This window comes from Alexandromys fortis, unplaced genomic scaffold (assembly GCF_014885135.2).
Source record: "Alexandromys fortis isolate MF-2015 unplaced genomic scaffold, M_Fortis_MF-2015_v1.1 scaffold_48, whole genome shotgun sequence".
NCBI classification, from domain to species: Eukaryota; Metazoa; Chordata; class Mammalia; order Rodentia; family Cricetidae; genus Alexandromys; species Alexandromys fortis.
The window spans coordinates 4,410,233-4,432,149 of record NW_026067947.1 but is presented as its reverse complement, the minus strand read 5'-3'; the positions used below and the strand labels follow the sequence as shown (position 1 = coordinate 4,432,149).

Sequence of the window (21,917 nt, the reverse complement as noted above, 5' to 3'; positions counted from 1 at the left end):
CAGTTGGCTATTAACTGCCTCCGAGTGGTCATCTCTGGTGGGCTCCCCATGGCAGTAGAAGCCACTTTATAATGGAGAGTGATTGGAGAGCCTCCAGGGAGAAAGTAAGGTGTTCTGGCTAGCTGACTGGTTTCTAAAAAGCCTTCATGAAGGCTTGAAGGTGTATCTCTGTGGTAGAACATTTGGTTACTATGTGCAAGGCTTGGTGTTCCAGTCTAGCACCAGGCCCAACCAATCAAGCTTCAATAACCTTATGGATGCACGAAGCCTCGTTGGGGGGTGTGGGAGATTTTTGTCAGGTGGTAGGAGTGAAACAGATCCGAGGGACTCATCTGCCGGGGACAGTGAAGCCGAGGTTAGACACTGTCAGCGTTCAGTACCATTGCAGTATTGATAATGCTCCCAATAGGCTTTTATGATACTCATCCTTTCAATGCTTCATCTTTTTCCTTTAAAGAAGTTGGGGTATTAAAAGCTGACTTGAGAGTCGGGCATGCTAGCACATACATTTAATTCTAGCACTTGGAAGGCAGAGGCAGATGGGTCTCTCTGAGTTCAAGGACAGCCTGGGCTATAGAAGAGACAGAAGAAGAGGGGAGGAGGCGGAGCGGTAGTAGCGGCTGTGGAGCTGATTTGTCTCTATACCTGGGAGTTATTGGACTCTTCCCTGCCTTGGGCAGAGGCTGGTCAGACCAAGCAGCCTGGCTACTCTGAACGCTCTAGGGACTCCTCAAGGAAGGAAGACATCAACCACGGGGACATGGTGAGTCCGGCTCCAGCCTCAGACAGTGCTGTCTCGGGCATGAGTTTAGTTTATGGACAACTTAAAATCAACCACATCATGGAAGATACAATCTCTCTCCAGTAACCTTTAACTGCCTGTATAGCTTCAGGGTGACGTGGGCCTTGGTGAGCCCCTCTCCCCACAACTAACCATGTTCTGTCTACAGATCTTAGAGGAGGGGCAAGGCCCGGTGCCTGTCTGCCCCACCAGGCTACTGCCACCTCTCTGAGAATCCTCATGAAGGTGAGAGGCTCTGTAAGTACCTCCTCACCTCCGTGATGCAAAGTTAATGGGCCCAGTCTTATGCAGCTCTCCCTGGGTGAGCACAGCTAATTACAGTTCAAGAGGGCACCAGCCACGTCATGGCAGAAGAACAGCCATCCTCACCAGCAGCCAAAGAACATGACGTTCAGGAGGCTGTAGTAGATGTGAGGCTACATCTGGCACTGGTAAAACCCTTGGTCCAAATCCCAGCTCTGTCGGTTACTAGCTGTGTAGCCTGGGTTTGGGCTGCAGAATCTGTGTGCCTCGGTTTACTTGTTTGTAAAGCAGGCAGAGCAGCAGCTGTCCTGGTGAGGTGGGTTGGGAGCGCGAAGCGAACTGCAGCATGGCCTCACTGGGTGCACTGCAGGCTGCATTCATCACTAAGCCAGCGGTCAGCACAGTCCTTGCTCCTGCCAGGTCAGGACGAGAAGGGAGGAAAGAGCCTTGAGTTTCCTCCGGTGTTAGGTAAGAAAGCTGGAAGGGCTGTGCCTGGTGGCGCTCGTTCCCAGCAGCGACAGCATGAATCATGCTTGATGCAAGGTCCCGGAGTCTGAGCCCGGCTGCATCAGCGAAATTGAGATAGGAATGAGGCCATAAAAAGAATCAGTGCCCTCACCTAAGTACCTGATTGCAAATATTTGGCTCCAGCGGATCCTTCTGGCGTTTCCTCCAGGGAGAAACTTGGAGGTTGCTGTCTGGGATAAATCACACAGATGGAACAGCAACCCACTACCCTTTCCAGTCACTAATAAGACCCTAAAGCTTGGCCCCCTGGGGTAGGGGAAGTCAGAAGAAAGGAAGCAGTCATTTTTTTTTAAAGTGCATGCTTCCCCTGCGGTTGAGCCAGCTGGAATGTGGTCAACAGCCGCTGTCAGGGCCTGAGATAGCTCAGCCCTCCCTCTGTGCACCCACTGCATACTCCTAAGAGGGACAGAACATTGCTGCCTGGGCCTGCTGAGCCCTGCTCACGGCTGGCCCTCATCTCCCCCAGGAGATCTAAAGAGAACTTAATCCATATGTTTGGATTCCCTCACTCATCAAAATGCAATTTTCCAAGAGTCATTTGATCTCCACGATGTTATGTGAGTGTCTTTTTATATTTTATATTTTCCTTCAGAAAAGGAAAGCTGACGGTTTGCCAAAAGAAAATGAACTCCAAACCCTCGGGGTCTGAATGGGGTTCAAACATCAGGCCCCAGGGAGCTGGGCAGAGGATGTTGCTTAGCCAGGCCTTGAATGTTCTGCCCAGAAGCCAGGTGAACCCATGCAAAGTGAAGACAATCCCTTTACCTCTCTCCCCTCCCCTCTGGTAATTGAAAACTACTCAGACAGCTCTTAGGCTCTCCATACTTTGTAAGAGCTCTGTACCTTTGCAAAGGCCCCAGAGTGTTTGGGGAGGAGTGTTTTTTCTTTTTGCAGACAAGGTCTCATGGACCGCAGGCTGGTCTTAAACTCACTGTATAGCTGAGGGTGACCTCGCGCTTCCAATCTTACATGCAGATTCAACGTGCTCGGATTACATTTGCCGCCATGCCCTGTTCATACAGTGCTGGGGATTGAACTCGGGGCTTCCACCACTGGTGCATGCTAGGTAACCGCTCTAACGACTGAGCTATAGCCCTACGCTCATGGATCCTTCTACACCGCCACCCTTTAATTGGCGTCTTCACTCCTTGTCCTTGCTCCTTCCTCTCTCCTTCCTTCTTCCTTCAGCACACACTGAATGCTAATGACGCAGCAGCCAGTGCTGTGCTGCTGGGGACACACCCGAGGGAGAAGACCACACCATCCCCACCCTGCCACCGCTCCTGCTCACTCTTGAGAGACCCTCAGGAATGAGCATTCTGGGATGTCTCTGCTGCCGGTGGCCCACACCACCGTGCCAACGGAGGAGCGTCTGGCAGGCGGGTTTGTGACCAGCAGGTATGGAGGAAGGCAAGGGAGGCCTTAGGGTCAGCAGCAGCGTGGACAACTCACAGACACCTCTCCCTCTTTCCCCTAGTGAGAAAGCAGAAGCTTATGGAAGGTGAATGTGACGGAGCTCCCAGGGAAGGGACTGGAGCCTGGGGCTGGGCATCCTAAAGCTGATCCCTCAACTCTACCTTCAGCCCACTGTGTACCTCTTTTTGTCCCACAGGGTCACACCCAGCACGTGGCCCAGTGGCAAGTCTCACTGAAGCTTTTTAGGCCTTTTGGAGCCCGTCTTTCCCTCAGCCCTGATGGCACAACCCCTCAAAGAATAAAAACACAGTGCTGTTTCTCAGTCTCTCCGTCCCATCTTCTATCCCCTTCTCTTCTTCCCCTTTTCTCTCATCTCTCCCTCCTCTCTCTCCCCTCCCTCCCCTCCGTCTCTCCTTCCCTTCTCCCTCTCTCTCCTCTCTCTCCCTTTCCCCCTTTCCACCTTTTCCCCTCTCTCTCCTCTCTCCCTCCTCTCTCTCCTACCTCCTACCCCCTCCCCTCTCCTCTCCCTCCCTGCCTCTCCTCCCTCTCCACCTCTTTCTAGTGCTAGGGATTAAACATAGGGTCTCAAGCAGGTCATGGAAGCATTCTACCACTGGGCCCTAGTTTTTCAATTAGTTAATTCTCTTTTAAAAGTTTTTCAATTTTTTTTAAAATTTTTTTTATGTTCATTGGTGGTTTTGCCATGGAACTGGAGTTACAAACAGTTGTAAGCGGCCGTGTGGGTGTGGGGAAATTGAACCCGGGTCCTCTAGAAGAGCATTTAGTGCTCTTAACTGCCGAGCCATTATTCCAGCTCCCCAGTTAATTAACTAATCTCAATATTTACTTAGCTGGGCAGAGGCGGTGCTGGCTTTTTCCCAGCTCTCAGGAAGCAGAGGCAGGTAGATCTCTACACGTTTGAGGCTGACGTAGTCTACAAATCAAGTTCCAGGACAGCCAGAGCTGTTACCCAGAGAAACTCTATCAAAAGCAAACACACACACACACACACACACACACACACATCTTTGATGATTTCTTGTGTACATGGTGTATTTTTGTTGTCTTTACCCTTACCTTTTTCTTCCCCCTCCCACTAAACCTTCTTCTTCCTTCCACACAAGCCCAGCCCTGTTTTTTCACTTCTGACTCTGAGTCAAGGTCTTGCTAAACGGCCCTACCTGGTGTTGGACTTGCTGCGGCTGAGGCCGGCCTTGATAGTTTCCTGCCTCTGCCTTCTCGAGTGCTGGAAACACGGGACCACGTCCTGCTCGCACGTCTCCTTGCTCCAGCGGGTTTTCTATTTTAAGCACACACCTGCTGTTCCTGAGCATCTGGGTACAATCTCAAGAACCATAAAATAAAACAAACACAAGCACGCATGCAATCGCTGTCTTTCTCTTGACCAATTTCATTTCATTTTCAACAATCCGCTTGCCTCTGCTCTGTGTACCATATGAGCTTAGTCAACTCTGTGGATGAATGAATGCTACAACTTCTGCTTAGCAGCACAGAACCGTAGAAAGCATCCATTCATTCAGTCAGTCAGCCAACCATCATTTCTGGGTTCCTAGCCCAGGTCACATTCTGAGGTCACACATTCTGAGTAGGTCTGACTCAGTGAGAGTGATCTCCCTCTCCTAATCCCTCAGGGGCTCCCAAAGGGGGAAGGCATGCCCTAACCCCTGACCCAAACACCTCCAGCATTTCATTCTCTGGTGCCATCCGAGCTCGAGCGTGCCCTTCTCCTAGCCGTCATCTCTACTAAGATGCACCCCTCCCCAACGTCATGGTCTTACAGTAAGTTGTCCGCACACAGCATGACAGTACTTACTTCTGCATCAGTTTCTCTTTGTCCACCCTCACCCTAACTTAGCCTGCACTCCTCACTGCTAAGCAGACGGGAAACCGTCTGAGGTTGCCCTTGTCCATCTGAGAGTCCACCAAGAAGCACGACCTGGGCTGGGCTGCGCAGCCTCTGTGCCAAGGGGTGATGCTGAAGTTGGCACCAGAGTCAGTTAGTGGAGTCAAGACGGAGAGGGAAGCTGAATGTCATGGTGACATCCTTTGGGTCTGAGCCAATTCATGCCTGGAGCCAGGCTTTCTCTGGGACGTGGCCTGACAGATTGCCTTTGACTTTTAGCCAGCCAAACCGGATTTCCTGAGGTTTGTCCCAACAGAGTCCCCACAAACTCATGGCCCATGGCACTGAGAGACACCATTGTTCCTGAACGCTGTTTTCTTTCTCCCCAGGAAACTATAATCTTAGACACAAGGGCAGGACAAAGGTGGGATTTTCAGGTGTGTTGTTGGGGAATGTGACTATGAGGGGCCCAAGTAGGTGGCCCTGATTTTTTTTATTTTTGTGTGTGCTGTTCTTGCCAATGTAAGCCACCTCGGTATCACTCATTGGAGAGTTCCCGAAGTGGTTTAGTTCAGTGGAAAGAGTTTTGTTATTTTAGCACACATTTTCATTGTGGGTGGTGGGGACATTTTCTGGTTTTGTTTTGACAAATCAAAAGTAGTGATTTCAGTCATCACTGAATTAGACTATAGTTACGCATTCACTACCTCACAAAGTTTCAGTTAGCAAGGGCCAAAACATACAGGCCTCATCGGTCCACCCTACAACCTCAATGCACCCCACAGCCTCCATGACCCCACGGCCTTCGTGACCACATGGCCTCCGTGCACCCCACAGCCTCTGTCAGTGACCACATGGCCTCCATCCACCCCACGGCCTCATGACCACACGGCCTCCGTGCACCCCACGGCCTCCGTCCCCCACACGGCCTCCATGCACCCCTCGGCCTCCGTCCACCCCACAGCCTTGGTTACCACACGGCCTCCGTGACCACACAGCCTGTGTCCTCCACACAGCCTCAGTGCACCATTCAGTCTCAGTGTGCAGCAGGTTGTATCATCCTATAATACAATGTACACTCTGTGATGTTTGCATAATGGCAAAATTGCCTAACAATATTTGTCTTCATTGTTAGGTGGTGCATGACCGCTTTGGGTCTCAAGGGACTCTAGGAGCTGACTGGTTCAGCTCCCATCAATCCTCTGCTTCTTCCTTGTAGAAGGAGGCCATCAAAGGATGTACCTCCATGCGCCCTGGAGACTCGCACTCACTCAAGATTAACTAGAACTTGTTTGTCTGGGGCTCGTGGTGAATTTCACCTGCTTAGCAATGTTTGAAGCCCGGGGTTCAAGCCCCGAGACCGCATAAACCGTGAGTGATGGCACATAAATGTAATCTTCACATTTGAGAGGTGGAGGCAGGAAGACCAGATAAGAATTTCAAAGCCAGCCTGTGCTACAGGAGACTTTGAAAGAAACAAAACAGTTTGAAATCTTTTATCTGAACAGCTCTGGAAAAACAAACAAGATAGCAATCTGTCTAGAGACCCCAAGGTGTGTTTCTTTACAGAATGATGTATTTCCAGTGGTTCAGTCTCTCTCCCTGGGCCTCTGTTTCTTCATTTGCAAACATGGGGATTATAATAATAGAAGCCACCCTACCGGAGGAAAGTCCAAAGCCCTAGCCTGATCGCTTGCTGAGTCACTTCTTGCCTGCTTCTCTGGAAGGCTGGCAGTAGTGAGCCACAGCCCTGGTCTTAATGGCCTTTGGTTAGCCCCAGAAGCAGGGGAACAGAGTAGACACTGGCTCCCTCCTATGGGGGTCACCATAAGCTGCCTGTGTCTTGTCACCGGAGGGTCCAGCTCCTGTGGTACAGTTTCTCCACAGGCTGGGGTGATGTGTGGAGCCAAGGAGCTACGCTTGCCCTGCTTGCTCCCATCACCCTTCTTCTTGCAAACCTTCCCAAGCTCTGCTGTGAGCCTCCAGTTCAAGCCCCCGCTCTGCTCCTGCTGAGTCATTCCTATGTGTGCCCAGCACCCCAGCCTCTCTAGTCGTCGTCCTGGTGACACAGCTGTCTCCCTAGCAGAGGCTCAGATGTGTGATGGATGTGACCTGAAGTCTGTGTGTGTGTTCACGCAAGTGCCATATATGCGGAGGTTAGGGTTTAACCCTGTATGTCACCCTCTGGATGACTTCCTGTGGTCTCTCCAAGGGGTTTCCTCTCTCTGCTCTTCTCTGTCCCCTGATTCACCTTTGCTCTTTCTCCACTCCAGCCCCGCTGATCCATGGCAGCCCTTTCTCAGCCTGTCCCCAGACACTGTGATCACCCCTCCCTGTCTTTCCCTGCCATGCAAGGTCTTTGCGCCCCTGGGTGATTATTTTTAAGCCATTGCCACCTGGCCTGGTGCCTGGCACTTTCGGTATGTGCCCGCAGAGGTGGCAGATCCCCTGGCACTGGAATTCAGGGAGCTGTGAGCCACTTGATGAGAATCCTGGGAACTGAACTTGGGTCTCTTACAAGAGTAGTGCACAGTCTTTAACCACTGAGCCATCAATCCAGCCTCGTGAGCAGTGGCTTTAATGAATGACGGCCCTGGTAGCCACACATCTTCCAGCTGCCAGGACCGGTGGATCATGGACGCAGCTTCCGGTCCCTGTCACTCTGTTTGCCTCTAACATTCTCATCTCCCTCTACAAGAATCTCAGCGTGTCAGACCCAAATCCAGGCGGGCTCCTAAGGCTAATCTGTCTTGAGCTTAAACTCAAGTATGTTTAGTGTTTCCAACTGTACCCCTGAGTTTTTATGATCCTCTCAGGTTCATGTGTTGAAACCTGAACCCCAGTGTGGTGGGGCTTGGAGACAGGGTCTTTGAGAGGTAACTAGAGTTAGACAAGGTGGTGGGGGTTCTGCTCCCCATCATGGAATTAATAACTTTATCAGAAGAAAAGAAGGGGGGATCTGGTAATATTCCCCTATAATCCTCGCACTTAGAAGGTAGAGGTAAGGTAGTGAGTTCCAGACATCCTTATCTTTGCTGCTTTTGTCTTCTCTGAAGCCTGTTGAAAATGTCACTCTCCAGCCAGGACACCTATGACAAGGGAGAATTTAATGAAGAAATCATTTTAATGCTGGTCCCAGCTACTGAGGAGCTCACCATAGACATTGCCTATAACAAAATCAAGTGTTTCTTCAGCCATAGACCTCAAGCCTCCAGTTCCCCCGACACCGGCTTCTCAGGATACCAACCCCTTGGAATTCAAGTTAAAGCCCCACCGCCCCTGCCGCCATCCTGCCTCCTATTAATGAGGTGTCCCGGAACGCTCTTCCGGAACGGTGTCGCTGTCATAACTTAAGTACAGATGGCATGAAAGTTGAAGTCTACTTGAGACTCCAGAAAAACTCATATTCAAAATAAAAATGTCATATTCCCCCAAACATCTCTTGAGGCCAAAATGAAGCCAGTTCCCAAGAAACCCAAAATAGTCATCAAAGGACCCAGGCCTCGAAGCTTCAAGAGGAAGAGAGGAGGACGTTAGAGTTGAAGCTATAACTTCAGAAAGAGAATCCGTTTTTTGCAGGCTGGGGAAGAATTGCCGTGGAGAGCGGCTCAGCCTGGGGCAGTGAATCACCAGCCTCTTCCCTCGAATGTCAAGGCCTTTCAGCTGCCAACCACTGGATGCAGGTGGTGCATCCTCCATGGTAGACAGCTCCCTGCAGATAAGGCAGGCTGGGTTTGGCTGCAGAAGCACGCCGGTCATACCTGGGTACCAGACAGTCCCTAAAGGATGGTACCTCTCTTTCTATTACCAGCCTGTGTGTCCCCATCCCTAGGAGTGGAAGATCAGAGCTGTGTCATGAATGCATCCACAGCAATGGGAAGATGAGGAGAAACTTTGAAAGAGGCAAACGCTCTGAAAGGAAATACAGAACGCTACCTCCAAATCTGCCACCTTAGACTGACAAGGTTTCCTGAGGTGAATGTACAAGTCCTATAATGGCTAAAGAACTGGACATTCATCCCTGCGTTGGACTTGCTCAACGCTATTTTGTTCATGAGGTCCAGAGAACAATTGGGGTGGAAAGATGTCTTATAACAAAATAAAATTTATATCTTAAAAAAGAAAGAAGAAAAAGAAGAAGAAGAAGAAGAAGAAGAAGAAGAAGAAGAAGAAGAAGAAGAAGAAGAAGAAGAAGAAGAAGAAGAAGGAGATAGAGGCAAGACGATCAGAAGTTAAAGGTCAGCTTCAGATACATAAGACCCTCATCTCAAAACATGAATGGGAAAGAGAGGAGGAAGAAAGGAAAAAAGGAAGGAAGGAAGGAAGGAAGGAAGGAAGGAAGGAAGGAAAGAAGGAAGGAAGGAAGGAAGGAGGAAGGAGGAAGGAAGGAAAGAAGGGAGGAAGAGTTAAAAGAAAAAGAACTAGAGGAGTTCAAATTGGTAGGCAAATGCTAAGCAGAATGAGAGAGAGGAGGGTGAGTTCAAGACCAACCTGGATTACAGCTCAGCTACAGAGCTTGTCTGCGGTACATACAGCCCTAGGTTTCATCCCCAGTGTCATGTAAATCAGGTATAAATCTGGCAGTACTTGCCAGAAATCCCGGCACTTAATAGGCAGAGGCAGGAGTCCAAGATCGTCTTTAACTGCGTAGTGAACACAAGACTGAAGAAGAGAGAGACCAGTATTTTCATTCTGCCTACCGTGTGAGAATAGCCAGCATCCACCAAGGAGCCCAGGAGAGAGCTCTACCCAAGGAAAGCTGGCTGACATTTTGATCTCGGGTGTCCAGTGCTTTGAGGCGTGTCTGCTCTTTGTATCACTCGGTTTGTGGGAGCTGGGACAGCTGCTGCACTGATGAAGCTAATAGAAATATCTCTGTGTGTGAGGGCCTCAGAGACCCTCTCTTCCAGCCCTGTGGACCAGATGCTAGCTGAGCCTTTCACAGGAGTAACTGCATCCATTCAAGGATGTCCAAAATCAAGATGCCAGGCAGCTTGGCTTCCTGGCCAACGCTCTTGTTTTGGTTTGCTGATGGCCAACTTCTCACCACATTTTCCGATGGTGGACAAAAACACAAGGAAAGAAAGCCAGAAGGTTCTTTAAAAGTGCCACTTTGATAACTCCCCCCTTTATCCACTTTCTTAGAAACTCTACACAACTTTGATAATAGCTCATTGGCCAGAGACTGCAGCTGTGGCCAGACCTAGCTCAGGGCAATCTGTTCCTCGGGTTCCTGCAGCCATTAGTACTGCCTGGCTCAAAATAGGAAGAAGCAGTGACTTCTAGGTGGGGGTCTCTTCCATGGTGCCGCTTTTATCATTTTACCAGTGAGGAATCCCAGGCACTGAGAGTCAGGGGCTCAGGCATCTTGCCCACAATGACATCAAGGGTAAAGACTTGGCCAGCGCTCGGGTGAGGTCTGCTGATTCTGGCATGCATTTTCCTGGCAGGTTTGCTGAGAGGAAAGGCCGGGACTGAAGGAAGCAGGAACACACTGGACACTGAACTATCCTGCCTGTTGTTTTCCTTGCCTGGTGAGTGAGTCCAGGATCGTGTGGAGCTACTCCAGGCCACGGCAAGGTCTCAGGAGCGGGCCCTGGATGAGCAGAGTAGACAGGTGAATGAGTGTGCCTGGGTGTGGCTGTACATCCTGGAAACAAGCCAAGGGATGCTTCCCAGACAGTCTCTACCCTCAGCTGACTGACCACTGAAACCAGTTCTCCAGGCGTAATGTTTCTCTGAGATAAGTACACATAACCATCCACATGTCCCCATGGGAATCTCATTTTTTTTTTCCTAGCAAATTTTCCGAATACCCTTTTAATCCACTAGGGCGTGGTGGTACACGCCTGCAATCCTAGCACACAGGAGGCTAAGGCAGGCGGATCCCAAATTCAAGGACAACCTGGGCTAAATAGCAAGGCCAGGTGTCACAGGTGTTGCCCGCCCCCCCCCCCAACAAAATTAGAGTCTTTCCCCCTCTTTTCCCAACTGACCTCTCACAGGCTCTGAGTAAATCATGCTAATACTGGAGGGTCTCTAACTTGGCCTCGCTGAGAGGTAAATCTTTTTCAAAAGCAAAATCAAGTTCTCATTCTCTGTCTGTTTGACCTTCTCCCGTCCAAGCCCGCGGAGGCTGTTCTGAGAGTGGAGGCTGGGGAATGCTTCACGCCTGGGTGGAGTTGTTCAGCAGGACTTTCAATCAGAAGTAAATACTAGGAGACAGGGCTGCCCAGTGCTCTGCCCTGGAAAAGAGCAACCCTGGCCTTGGGGCTGTGACACTCCGCCCGCCACTCTGAGCTTTCTGTACTCTCCTGAGTGGTTCTAATGTACCAGGCTTACCCTTGAAGAACTCCCCCGCTGGTTATGCAGGGTGCCCTGTCTGTCACCCAGGGCTTTGAAGAGCTCACCAGTTTGGAACCATCTGTAGGGGTCAAGAAGTGTCTTCTCAGCCGGGCCATGGTGGCGCACGCCTTTAATCCCAGCACTCGGGAGGCAGAGGCAGGCGGATCTCTGTGAGTTCGAGACCAGCCTGGTCTACAGAGCTAGTTCCGGGACAGGCTCCAAAGCCACAGAGAAACCCTGTCTTGAAAAACCAAAAAAAAAAAAAAAGTGTCTTCTCTCCCCGTACGGAGATTCTGAACTGAATTCTCCAGGGGAATATTAGACCCTCTTAGAACCAAGCCGTGGTGTCTATGGTTTTCCTCCCTCTGTGATGATAGTTCCGTTTGGAAGAAGAGCGTGTGGGAACACGTCTCTCCCCTGACTGCCGTGCTCTGAGGCACAGGTGGTGTGGTTGAGGATGGCCAACTGAAGCTGAAGCTTCCACAAGCCATACGACCTGGAGTCAGAGTGCTGCAGACTGGAGCCAGATCATCTTGGGCTATTTTTAGTCCCATTGACAGCCACTCATCGCCCCACCCTCGTGTCTGACTTAACAGCTGTGGCCATCAAAGCCTTTTGTACCAGACTCTCTTTTAGGCCACCAACCAGCTCCCCAGTCATGACACAGAGACTTCTTATTAGTTATTAAGCTCAGCCTGGCTTAGTCTCATTTCTGGCTAGCTCTTTTAACTTAATCTGTTTCTCTTTATCTACCTTTTGCCTCAGGGCTTTTTACTTTTTCTTTCTGTGAATCTTACTTTCCTGCTATCTCTATATATCTGGCTTCTGGTCCTGGCTTCTGGTCCTGGGCTCTCACCTCTTTTCTCATTCTCCCGCCCTGCCCCAAGCCTAGATTTCTCCTCCTACTTATTCTCTCTGCCTGCAAGCTCCACCTAACCTTTCTCTGCCTAGCTACTGGCCATTTAACTCTTTATTAGACCAATCAGGTGCCTTTGGCAGGCAAGGTGAAACAAATACAGCACACATTTACATAATTAAAAACATATCCTTACATCGTCAAACAAATGCAGCATAAACAAAGGCAACACATTTTTACACAGTTAAAGTAACAGTCTACACCGTAAGCAAATATAATACATCTTTGCATAGTTAAATAGTCTACAATAATAGCCTTTAAAATAAATTCTTCGCAGACCCCTAGCATCTACCAATCCAAGTGCGAAGGATGTCATCAGATAGCATTTGAAACCTACGGCATAGTTACACTCATCTGCTATAGCCGACCCGTGGTCACTTCGATGGATTTTCTAAGAGCCTTGATTTATAATTTCCCCTTTTCTCTAGCTAAAACAGTTCCACATAACCACTTCCACAATAAAATGTGTCCTTCGCAACAGCCCGAATCTGTGTTCCTAGGCCATGGTCACTTTCAGATAAACAGTCTCTTATTCCCTCTGAGGTGACGACTCTTTTTGCACCAAGGGGATCATGCGCGTTCCGAGAGGGATGTCTCCCTGTGTCATTTCTCCCCATCTTCACTCCTCAGGGGATGCGCCTGGTGTCACGAGGGGAAGTATCTCACCGGGTTGCTGCTGCCGAACGTGAGTTGACGCTGGAGGAGGATCTGTACCTGTTAACATTCTCCTGTGCCGCTTTGGCTGCTTCTGGGGCTGCACAACCTTCAGAGCATTGTGGGATGGGAGCCCAGGCTGTCTCCACTTACCTTTAACTCCTGGAATGACCGTCCATCCCCCACCTCTGTGTTTGACCTAACTTCCTATTCACTATCTTGAAGATCCTTTTGGGGATGTACATATAGACCTGGCAGTGGTTTGACTGGGAATGGCCCCCATAGGCTCATATATCTAAATGTTCGGACCCTAGTTGATGGAACTGTTTGTGAAGGGCTAGGAGGTGTGGCTTTGTTGGAAGAGGTGTGTTACTGGGGGTGGGCTTTGAGGTTTTAAAAGCCCACACCATTCTAATTAGCTGTTTTCCCCTAGTGTTTGTGGATCAGATGTGAGCTCTCAGCTACTGTTCTGCCTGCCTGCCACCATGCTCCCTGCCATGATGATCAGAGACTCGCCTTCTGGAACAGTGAACCCCAAATTAAATGCTTTTTATAAGTTGCTTGGTCATGCTGTTTTGTCACGGTGATATAAAAGTAGCTAAGACAAACCTGTCACCAACCCAGAGGTCAGGAACGACAAAAGGATGGTGGTGAAGGCTCAGAGCACAAACTCCCCTGCCTTGATGTAACCACCAGATAGTTCTATTAGTGTATTTGAGAAAAACACTTTCTTTACCAGCTCTGTCCTATCCCTGTAAAAACTTCCTAAAACATGATGTTTGGAAGAGCCTGGATCTGTGTTCCCTGGACATGGTCACTCGCACTGGCTCCAGAATGAACCGTCTCTGACTGTGTTTGAAATGAGAGCTGTGTTTTTATTATTTGCATCGGTAATAACAACCCACTGTGACTTTGTTGGCCTGAGCAAGCACCACCTCTTAGTTCAGTTTCGTGGTGAGCTGTTCAAGCGGCCTCGGCTATGCACTTTTTCTGGTGTGGCTGGAGTCCGGTGGGCGTGGTCACATACTTGCTCTATCTGTGGTGATCTCAGCTCAGACAGCAGAAACTATGTGGGCTCTTGTCACTCTGCATGCCAGCCTGGTGGCTCACACAGGAGTGGACTGCTTCCAGAAGCCAGAGGGAAGAGCACAACCTTCCCCTTGAGGCTTAAACTCAGAGTTGGCTTGCAGTCATTTTCTTTGTGTTCTGATGTCAAAGCTAGCCCTGTTACTAGGCACAGAGGAGGATTTGATTCATGGTGGGACAAGCTGCAGTGGACATCAGCCACCTTCACAATTGATGACATGGAGCCATTTTCCAAGTCCACTTAGGGCATCCTTGGAGGAGGAGCCTCTTGGATCACTATACCATCAGAGTGTGGATATTCCTCCCCAGGCTCAACCAGGAACATTGCTTTTTCTGCTTTTGAGACAGAGTCCACTTCATAGCACAAATGTAGCTGGCCTCAAACTCAAGACCCTCTTGTCTCAGTGTCCCTAGTGCTGTGGGACAGGTATGCAGTACCATGCCTGGCAACCTTAGAACTGCAGGGTGTGTTGAGATTTTTGAATGATGCTGTCTCAGCACCCTGGTCTGGAGAAGGAAGTGGGAGGCAGTTATCCTTGGTCTAGGCTTAACATGGTCTAGACTTGACATGGTCTAGGCTTGATGTGGTCTAGACTTGACATGGTCTAGACTTGATATGGTCTAGACTTGACATGGTCTAGGCTTGACATGGTCTAGACTTGACATGGTCTAGATTGATATGGTCTAGACTTGAAAAGCAAGTTTTTGGGTTTCAAACATCTGTATATTTTAATTAAAAAAATTGTGTGTGTGTGTGTGTGTGTGTGTGTAAGAGAGAGAGAGAGAGACAGACAGACGAGGAGAGAAAGAGAGAGTCTTGTGTGTGTGAAGGCCAGAAGAGGGTATCAGAGCCCTTAGAATTGGAATTAATGTGAGTCACCCAATGTTGGGTTCTGGGAGTTGAACTCTGATCCTCTAGAACAGCCAATGCTCTTAACCATAGAGCCATCCCTCCAGCCCCCAAAGCTCTGTATTCTAATTGAGAACCCAGTTCCCGTTTGCAAGGTATGCGGCTTTGAGGTTCTCCTAAGAAGGCACGAAACAAAGCAAAGCGTATCCATCCACTGCCCTGCCTACAAAGGGTAAAATTCTCACCCTTGGTGATTCATTCCTTTGGTTAAACACGTTACTGTGCTCCTGCTGATTGGCACTTAGTGTGAAATGGTTCATTGGATCCTTCTGTGTGTATCGAGTTGATCCCTAGGCACAGGAAAGTGTGGGTTTTGTGGAAAGCTTTGGAGGTAGGGGAAGATAATGTGTGTGTGTAAAGAGGAGAGGTGGCAGGCCTGGGCTGGCCATAGCCAGAAGGAAGAGGGGAGGAATGAGCCGGATTGGTCTGGATAAAAGGGAAGGTCACCTTATTGGGTGGTGAGAGTCAAACCAAAAACTTTGTGACCTGTGGCTCAGGATCTGTGTCTGGCACAGGGTGGGGAGGGAGGATAGGGTGCTTTCTGGCTCCCCCCACTATGCTGCTCACAGACCCCTCCCACATACATACTGCAGAAATATTCACAGCACCGGTGACCTCTGCATCCCAGTCTTGGGAGTGGAAATTTATTCAAACCCCCCTGGACCATGAACTTTCAGTGTCTTGGAACCTGCTCTGCCCCAAAAGCAAACAAGAGCAGATCACTCACCATGTTGTCCCTCTTTAAACTGATAGCGTGACTTCTCCATGGTATGGTTAAGGGGGAGGTTTTTTTCTTTTTCTTTTTTTCTTTTGGTTTTTTGAGACAGGGTTTCTCTGTAGCTTTGGAGCCTGTCCTGGAACTCCCTTTGTACACCAGGATGGCCTCGAACTCACAGAGATCCGCCTGTCTCTGCCTCCCGAGGGCTGGGACTAAAGGCGTGCACCACCACTGCCTAGTCCTAAGCAAGTTTTAAAAGGTTACTACACTCTTGAGCCGGGCAGTGATGGCACATGCCTTTAGTCCCAGCACTCGGAAGGCAGAGGCAGGTGGATCTCTGTGAGTCTGAGGCCAGCCTGGTCTACAAATTGAGTTTCAGGACAGCCAAGGCTGTTACACAGAGAAACCCTGTCTCGAAAAACAAACGAACAACAACAACAACATTATTTCGCGCTGGGCCAAATATCCTCTTAACTACTGTACAGGACCTAACAGATTCACTCAGTCCTCACGAACGCCTCATGAGGTGACCCGAGCACTTCTCCACTTCTCTACTTTCTAAGTAGAGACACAGACCCTAAAAGTTTAAGTAAGTCCTCCAGGGTCACAACATCGGTAAGACTAGAGTCCATCCTACTATGATGCCCATGGAAAGGGATTGGGGGAGAGAGAAGAAGGGAAGGAGGGCTGAATGGAAGGACTGGGGCTGGAAAGGAGGGAAGAGGAAAGGGGGAGGGGGAGCGATGAGGGTAGGGCACACCAGAGGGGTGGAAAGGAAGGCAAGCAAATAGTGCATTTAGGAGGTGACACAGCCCTGCATGAGTAAGGAGAGAGGCAGGGCAGGCCACAGCCGCAGCCACAGTGCCTCAGGAGGGTGAGTGTTAGCAGCCACGCCTCTGCAAACAACTGACGTTCGTCCCAAGGAGATTTTCTCTGGCGCCTGTAGAGCCACACCCGTATGTCCAAGAGAGGGGGGATTTCATAAATGAGTTACAGATTCTGCTCTCAACAGAAGCTACGAGTTCCACATCAGAAATAGACCCGTGGAACACTGACAGACAGATGGAAGGACAGACACAGGCCGCTGAGTAGAATTATCTACAAGCTAGTTTTCAGGGCCAGCAAAGTCTTCACCTCCCCCACCTCAGTGGTGAGCACAAGTTGTTTAATAAAAGTGACAGACAGGCCGCAACACTTGTCAGAAGCAAAACTGTGGCCTGGGTATTATACAAGCTAGATAAAGGAGCTCTAAGATAAACCCCCTTGAAAACACAAAAACCCTTTGATAAAGGCTACAGGGCTGACTAGTTTATCTTTGACACAAAAGTAACTATTTTTTTTTTTTTTGAGTCAGGGTCTCATGCAGCCCAGGCTAACACTGAACTCCTCAACCTCTCAAATTGTAGGTGTGTACCATTTTAAAGGGGCTATGGGATATTTCTGTGTACTTAGTTGATTTGTAGCTGAACTCCTACCTCTTGTTACCTGAGAAAGCAAGGTTTGCCCCCAGGTCACTCTCCAGGTCACCAGAAGAGCCTCAGGCCCCCTTCCGGCCCCCTCTTTCAATGTGTCCTATTGGTATACAGCTTCTAACAGCTCAGGCCTCTGTGTCTTTTTTCTCTCAGCAGGCCTGTAGCTTAGGGCAAGCTCAGCCTATCCACCAAAGCCTCCTGTCAGAATGGTACTCTCCTTTGGAAACCCGTGGCAGACCGTGCTAGACAGGGCTGCCAGGTCCATAGGAAACTCTCTTTCCCCAAATTCTGGTAGTTTTACAAAAGCCATCATTCCTCGAGAACGGTGAAGGGGTTCCCTCTACCAAAAGGGGCCCTTTTCCTTATCACTGGCAGAAGGGACGCATGCTGTGTGAAGTACCTATTAGCACACCGAAGTGTGCTGGCCTGCAGGCTCCCTCAGTATCACAAGTGCTTGCTACCCATTTCAGAGCCCATGCTAACCGGCTAGCCTTCCTCTCCCCTCCCCCATAAGCTTCCCCGCTCACTGGCTTCTCTCCAGGCAGCTGCTCATTCCCCTTATAACCCGCTATTTTAGCCGTGCTCCCCCTCCTTGGCATATGCTCTTTTGCCCTCGCTCTCTTTGCCTTCCTCTCAGTCCCCCTCTCTCTACCTCTCTCTCTGATCTCCTGGTTTTCTCATGGCCAGGTCCCGTCTGCCGGCCATGTTCAGGCTGTTACTTTCTCTCTGTGCTCGGGACTCTTCTAGATGCCTGTGCTGTGGGACAATGGCCTTTTATCCTGTCACTTGTATTATTTTTAATAAAATGCTGATTGGCCAGTAGCCAGGCAGGAAGTAGAGGCGTGACAATAAGAATTCTGGGAAGAGGGAAGTTTCAGTCTGCAGTCGTCACCCAGACAGAGAAGAAGCCAGACACAGAGCAAGCAAGATGTGACTGCCTCGCTGACAAAGGTACCAAGCCACATGGCTAACACAGACAAGAATTATGGGCTAATATAAGTTATAAGAGTTAATAAGAAGCCTGAGATACTGGGCTAATCAGTTTATTATTAATGTAGGCCTCTGTGGGACTTAATGACTGTGGGAACCGGGCAGGACAGAAACCCCAGACAACACCTCTGGCTGTTCTCTTTCTCTCATATCTACACTTAAAAACCTCCCCCTTGCCTTTAATGGTGACGCACGCCTTTAATCCCAGCACTCGGGAGGCAGAGGCAGGCGGATCTCTGTGAGTTCGAGTCCAGCCTGGTCTACACAGGGAGTTCCAGGACAGGCTCCAAAGCTACAGAGAAACCCTGTCTCAAAAAACCAAAAGAAAAAAAGAAAAAGAAAAAACCTCCCCCTTAACCATACCATGGAGAAGTCATGCTATCAGTTTAAAGAGGGATAACATGGTGAGTGATCTGCTCTTGTCTGCTTTTGGGGCAGAGCAGGTTCCAAGACACTGAAAGTTCATGGTCCAGGGGGGTTTGAATAAATTTCCCTGGTCTATAGGAGCTAGTGGGGCTGGAGAGAGAACTTAGTGGTTAAAAGTACCCACTTAGCAGCTCACAACCCTCTGTAACCCCAGTTCCAGGGGATCTGACATCTGCCCTGTGTGGGCCCTACATAAATAGGTAAAGAAATAAATCTTTAAGCTAAAAAAATAAATAAATACAAACAAAAACAACAACAAAACAAACCAAACCATATTTGCTCTTACCATGAATTCATTTGGGAGTAAACAAAGCTTCTCCCTGACTCTCCCGTCCCCCCCTCCAATCCCCACCCCCCGCCAATGCATGTCCAGGAGCCAGGGTAGACAAAGTTCAGAGTGTCCAGGGAGAGAGACAGCTGAGACAGCATCTGGTCACCTGCCTCCAGGTGGAAACCACAGGGTCGATCTCTTTTGCCATTGAATAAAGAACTCCCGTGTTAGGCAGAAAGGGAGTATTCCCCGGAAGCTGCTGTGGTCTAGGGTAGGCTATGCTGTCTCCTCCTAAGATATAGAGTAAAGGAGAGCAGAACCAGGCTTCTGGCGGCCACGCAGGTGTCATGAGATAAGAGATGTGAGTGAAACAGGTGTCAGGATGGTCTGGGCTCTGGGAGGGTGTCTGTGGAAGGCCCTGGTCATGGGGCATGGACAGGAGAGGACCTGGAAGGGGCACCAGGTAGGTTCAGAGTGTTGGTGGGCCACAGGCCTCACTACTAGCTGCCTGCCTTCTCTGTAGCAATGCCGATGCTGGGCTCAGAGTCTGGGCACCAGAGCCTGGCTGTAGGCCTTCCACACCACCAGTGAGCACTGCCACTTAGATCCTTTGGAGGTGCCACAGCCCTTCCTCCATTATTTTCAGTTGTACCTGGTGCTCTGTTGGCCCAATTGGTGACTTAGCTCTGTGTCTTCGAGTCCAAATGCTGTTTGCTATGGCTCAGACCAAAGGAGCATGTCTGAGTCATGTGGATCTCAAGGTTCATCATTGCAGGAGTTGGGTCTGCGGAGGGTGCTAGGTGCTGTGTTATAAGGAAGCTGGGGCGTAGAGAGAAAAGTATGTGCTGACTTTTAACTGTTAGCCTCCCACCAGGCTCTCAGACCGGACTCACCTGGTGTCCAAGAGAGGTTGTCTAGAGTACAAGAGTGAGATCAGAAGCATAGGGAATTGCTTCACAACCCAGGACTCTTCCTGACTTGGGCCATGCACACACTCCTCATTGAACAATGCACCTAGCAACCTGTCAGCAGCCTAGGACGCCTACTTGCTCCAAGTCACAGTATACCTGCTTTAAATGAAGGAAATAGTTACTCTCCTTAGCAGTCCTGTGATGGAGGCACCCCCCCCCTTCTACCCAAACATACCCTGGAATATAATCCAGAAACTGAGGGCAAGGGATCTGGGGTGCATATATAATAAAGCAAAACTGTATCTTCAAGTAAACTTTCAGGGAGAGTTCCCTATTTACTATCTTATGGCTATGTGTGATTAAAATATAATTAAATTATATTTAATTTAAAATATAATTAAAATCAGATGTATTATGGGAAGGGGCATGTCCAGTAGAGGAATGATTATATGATTTAATCTGTCAATCAAAATAGAGAACCACCCAGACTCCTCCCCTTAGCCAACTCCTCCCTCTCTTGAACCCTACAAAAGTTTCAAGAAAGAAGTGCCAGCAGTCCTCAGAACCCCTGAACCCCCTCACTCATGCGGTCCACTGTCAGTCTGTACTGAGTTTGCTTTAAATAAAATTTCCTTGCTCCTTTTAAAAATCTGTGCAGCTTTAACTGTGTTCTGACCAAAATATCAAGAACCAGGAAACACTGGGTCCAGACAGTGACCCCCAACCACTGACTACCTGCGACACAAGCTCAGAGCGAGCGCGCGCTAGGGGCAGTAAGTCTCTGTCTCCAAAGGTGTGTCAGCAGGTACCTCACCACAAGAAGGCGCCCCCAGGCTCGGCTTCTGTCATTACTTCTCCACTACTGTGTAAAGCACCAGGACTAAGGCAACTTAGAGAAGAAAAGCTGTATTTGGAACTTACAGTTTTCAGAGCCCATGACAATAATGGGGGAGGGTCGCGTAACAGCAGGCAGGCATGGTGCTGGAGCAGTAGCTGAGAGCCTTTGTCTTCATCCATATGGAAATGACGTGGGCTTTTGAAGCACTAAAGTACAACCCAAGTGAAACTCCTCCTCCAACAAGTCCACCCTTTCAAAATCCTTCCTCGACTGTTTCACCAATGTTAGACCAGGCTTTCAAATACACAGACCTATTGGGTACCATTCTCATCCAAACCACCACATTTTATTGGCTAGTGACACAGACCCTGACACATTGGCAAGACCCAGGTGATCCTGGCACTACTGTACCCCCAGGTCAATCCTAGCCGCAGAGGGTTGCTGGGTGTAGAGCAGAAAACATGAAGTAGGGAGGTGGTATGTAAAGTTGAGCCCAGCAGACGGCAGGGCCTGGGACCTGCACAGGAGTCATGGCACAATCTGCCGAGCACCTGTGTGCACCGAGCACAGAGTGCTGGCCATCAAAACCAGAACAGGCTCTCAGCAAAGCCTTAGAGTGTCAGAAAAGAGTAGCTGGGAAGGCAGCTCCAGGTGGAGGGGACTAGGCAAAGGAAAACTGGTGGGCAGACAGTTCTTCATTTCTGGGGACTTCTCTCAGGGCAGGGAGAGCTCAGAATGCGGAGTTCAGCGCCACCCAGTTAACCTCAGGTCTGTGCACTTTAGAATGTCACCATCACAAAAGAAAAAGACTCTTCAACTGTCGCAGATAAAAAGAGACAGCACAAGTGCTCACCGAATAAAGTCTTGACCTGGACTGGCCCTCACTGGGAATAACACCACAACCCAGGATGTCACGAAGTCAGGGGACAACCTTTAAACGTGGACTGTATACTATGTGTTAGCGGTGCATCCTATTGTATGTGGTTCTAGCTTCTCTCATATAAGAAAACATCCTTTGCTGAGATTCACAATGAGCTATAAGCCACAAAGTGCTCTGACATCCATGGTGACCCACTAAATGTTTTTGGTAAAATGCGGTCTTTGTTTAGACACCAATAAAGCAAAGATGGCAGAATGTGAATTGGTGAGTCTGGGTGAAGGACAGCCTTATGATTCTTCTCTGTGGCTAAAATTGTTTCATAAATATTTAATGAAAAAGGTTTTTTTTATGAACAGAAATGGGAAAGTGTAACCCAAGAGGCAGGGAGGGGAGAAAGGGGGATCTAGAATTTTCTGTTTTATTGGAAGGGACATGGAGTTGCAGAAAGGCTAAGTGGCCAGGCAAAGGTCAGTGAGTACCGTGGGCTTCGTGCCCCTGACTGTGACTATTCAAGTCTGTGGAGCTCCTGGGAGGCACGCTGATTGATGGCCCAGAAGGCGGTGTCCACGGAGCCCTGGAGAGCTCAGGCTGCCTTTAATGTGAGCCGTGCTGCGAGGTCCTGAAACATGCCCCAAGTGTTTGGAAAG

General features: G+C 49.4%; 1 pseudogene; it reads left to right on the top strand.

Moving 5' to 3' along the window:
• The first annotated feature begins 2,897 nt into the window (after window positions 1–2,897).
• On the top strand, window positions 2,898–8,809 carry LOC126506098 (developmental pluripotency-associated protein 2-like; annotated as a pseudogene).
• Window positions 8,810–21,917: the final 13,108 nt, after the last annotated feature.